At 46.2% G+C, this 3,585-nt stretch overlaps 1 protein-coding gene across 3 annotated transcripts in view; it reads right to left on the bottom strand.

The window, feature by feature from the left end:
* The window catches only part of bmpr1aa (bone morphogenetic protein receptor, type IAa), a 40,604-nt gene that overhangs the window by 27,726 nt on the left and 9,293 nt on the right, over positions 1-3,585 (bottom strand). The gene's annotated exons all lie outside the window — the stretch shown is intronic.

Raw genomic sequence — 3,585 nt, 5'->3', positions numbered from 1 at the left:
CCTCCGAATTACTCTTAGAATATAAACATGGATTCAGATGGGAGCTGAGATTCATTCTTGAAGAGGTTATTTTGGACATTTAACTAAATTCAAACAGGTAAGTTACTCAAAACAGAAGAACCTGCCTGCACAGCCTGTCGGTGAACATCAGCAGCCACGCTATTGGTCAGATAAGGACAATAAACAGATCTGGACGTCCGGTCCACCTGCCTTTAGCTGGAGCTGTAGTTCTGATAGTGTACCTCATGCACACCTCTCACAGCTTTGGCCTTGACGTCGTTCCTCCTGTCCAAAACAAACTGAACGAGACAGTTCACAGTATTGTGATCACCTGACGTGTAGATGTACTAGCAGTTTAAAAACCTGCCTTATGGCCCACCTGAAGACTCATTTTTAATAATCAGCCGCCACCGTCAGCTCTGCTTTAAACTGGGCTTGGAGTGCTCCGGGGCAGCTGATGTTTACACACAAATTCCAGCGTTTGAGTGACGTGTGAGATGCTGTGAAACCACAGTCTAACAGGAAAGCAGTGAAACCAGTCGTCCTTGTGTGAAAGCAGACGGGCAAAGCGCCCGAGCTGTGCTGGCACATAAACAAACACATGGCAGGACCAGAGAGGAGACGAGCTCAGGAGGAGGTCTGTCTGCAGCGGGGAGAGAAAACAAAGTCCAGCATTTAAACGCCGCTGAAGCCTCGCTGTAGCGCTTGTGCGTCTGCTTCGCCTCAGGCCACACCGCGTCAACCTGATTCCCAAAGAAACCGCCAGTGCCGCTGGCCACCAAACTCGCCGTTTTACATCACCACCCCCGAACACAACAAACATCAGAGGATCGACCCTGAACGAGGCGCTGCAGCCCGACAATCAGCCGTGCGTGTGGAATACTACAAATGCAAACACTGCCTTTGGTCACGGTGCTTACGAGGGGCGGTCAATCAGAAGACAGCTTCCTTAAAGGGGGAGGAGCTAAGAGCATCAATGACGTTTTAACCTGACCCAACCCTCCTGACCTCAATTCTGCACTTTGATGATGTGACTCGTCTTCCTGTCGGATGCTCTTAGTGATGCTCGGGCAGATTACAATTAACATGTGGAAACTGCTCCAACTGTCTCACCTGCAGCGATGACAGGTGTACTGAGCTGTTCACCTACATTTTCCACAGCGTCGGAGTCTTCAGCGTGCACCGCAGGGCTGGACGGCGCTGCAAGGAAGTGGAAGCAAAGCGTTCAGATGTCCCACGTCTCAGATCCCAGCTTTCACAAAACCAACAGAGGAAGACGAGCGCAGGGATGAGACACTAATGGCATCAAAGCGAACAGCAGCCGGCAGCCAGAGCTAATTGAAATTAACGAGCAGAAACCAGGAGGGAGCGGCGCTGTGTTCACAGACCCCGGGCGGAGTGGGAAAACTGAGGGGTGCCGGTCGTACAAGACAAACCGACTGAGACAGAAAAGGACCGTAAACACTCGGCTGTAACGGCTCGGTCCTCAAACAGTTTGCATAGTTCAGCTTCAGATTTATTTTCAAACTTCTAAAGCACTTAAAAACCAGACTCTGCTTATTTTCACCACTTAAGAACTGGCAAAAGAAAGAGTGGGAACAGGGCAGTAAATGAAGAGGGAGCGCCAATGTGACACTCACACATAAGATTTTCTGCTTTGACATTAAAAAGACGACAAAGAATACGTACGACAATGTGCTTGATACTTGTGTCTAAACTAACCCGACGACGTTTGTAGCTCAGTCCAGCAGACGCCTCCACCTGCACTCAGAGCAGATTACAACAATTTCAATGAAGCTGATTAACGATGAACTGTCGTTCTCACATAGAGAAAGTGCCGTAGAAGCTTTCGGTCTTCTGAAACTCAAAAAACTTGAGCCCAAACTCAAACACACCCTTCACAAAAAACAAATAAAAAAAAAGTTTAATTTATGAGGAAAAAAGATCTGAGTTTAAATGAACGTGTGATTGCTGGATGCTCGTGATGCTGTAACAATTATTTCCCCTGAAACACAAAAACAGATTGTACGGTTACCTGCTGACTGTCTGTGTGTTGGTAGCCTGGGCTGCTCAGGCATTTATTCGCTGTGTAGGTCTATAAGATTCAGCCGTTTCTGAGAACAACCCAGTGCACACATTAAACTTCGTGCAAAACTGATTACTGCAAACAGCATGAAGGCTGGAGGACCGAGGCGGAGATCCACCGTCACCTGAATCCTGAGTCCACGATCGAGGTGGGGAGGAGACGGCTCCGTTAACGGGCTGGACACGGAGGGGAGGGGTCAGGATGGAGGTCAGGGGCCATCACCACTGCCCCCACCAGCTAGGAGGATTAGGAAAAACAAATCTGCCTGAAGAATGAAGGAGGAACTGAAACAGACGTCTGACAGTCCTTCCTATGAATCAGTCAGACAACCTCAGACTTCCTTTAAACAACAACAGATTTCCTAAAGGAGACTAACTTCAACTAGTTAACTTCTGCTAAAAACAAACTGACAGAATGAAGTCATACTTATGTAGAGAGCTGTGGTCAAACAGAACTAAAGAAATCATTTCTGTCTATAAATGTCCAGGAAATGTGTGTTTGGTCTGCAGATGCTCCAATACATCATCTTTACTTCATGCTTGAAATTTCACTTCAATTTTCTTTACACAGCACCAAATCACTTAAAGTAAAGACCCCACAGTAATACCAGAGTGGGACAAACTTGACTGGAGCCAGTTGGTGACACCAACTCTGCTTCAAACACTGTAAAGTCTTGTTTTGTAACGAGGTTTTGTGATGAGGGGACAGAAAGCTCCAATTCCTCTGCTGTGGTTTGGTGAGACTTCAGATATCTGAAGTCAAGGAATTCAGCCCTGTTCGTTGCAGTCACATGACCGCACGAGTAATCACATTTAAAAGAGCCGGTTTGACGTGAAGCAGAGAGGGTATTCATCTGTCTTCATGGGGGGGGGGGGTCTGCTGAATTATTTACTGGGATGAGTGGTGTGTATTTAAAGCTGAGATCAATACCACTGAAGGTCTGCTGGAGCCGCTGGAGGAAGGACGAGGTCGAAGCATAGAGGAGGTTTCAACCTTCAGCTGATGTCGATAAATTCAGCTATTTGCATTCATCAGTTTGGGAATTCATAGGGAGCATTTTACACTACGTTCCAACATCCAACAAGCTGCAGGCTTACATGCTTACAGAAGCAGCGGGTGGGCAGCGCAGTCGTTCACACAGACTGCTGCAGGCCAGTTCAAACTATGTTCTGACAACACAAACCTTTAACACAACTCTCAGCATCACACAAGCTGAAGCTGAGGCGTCTCCTTCAGGGTGATTTACATCATACATCGTTATTTTCCAGATTAAGGTTTTTCCACTAATGAGACACAAAACAAGCTCTGGATCAAAAACAGGCCAGAAGAGGAAGAACATTAAACATTACTTGTAAAAAAAAAAATGTTTCATTAGTTCAGCTTTGTGTTAAAATATAAATATTTCAAAGACATTTTTCACTAAATTACAAAACCTGAGTGAGAAAGAAAAATCATCTGAATCACCATCAAAGATTTCACCTAGAGCTGGGCGATAGAAC

The sequence above is a fragment of the Pundamilia nyererei genome, unplaced genomic scaffold (genome assembly GCF_000239375.1).
Source record: "Pundamilia nyererei isolate P.nyererei 1_Seehausen unplaced genomic scaffold, PunNye1.0 scaffold00133, whole genome shotgun sequence".
Lineage (NCBI taxonomy): Eukaryota > Metazoa > Chordata > Actinopteri > Cichliformes > Cichlidae > Pundamilia > Pundamilia nyererei.
This window is presented reverse-complemented; position numbering and strand designations above follow the sequence as displayed.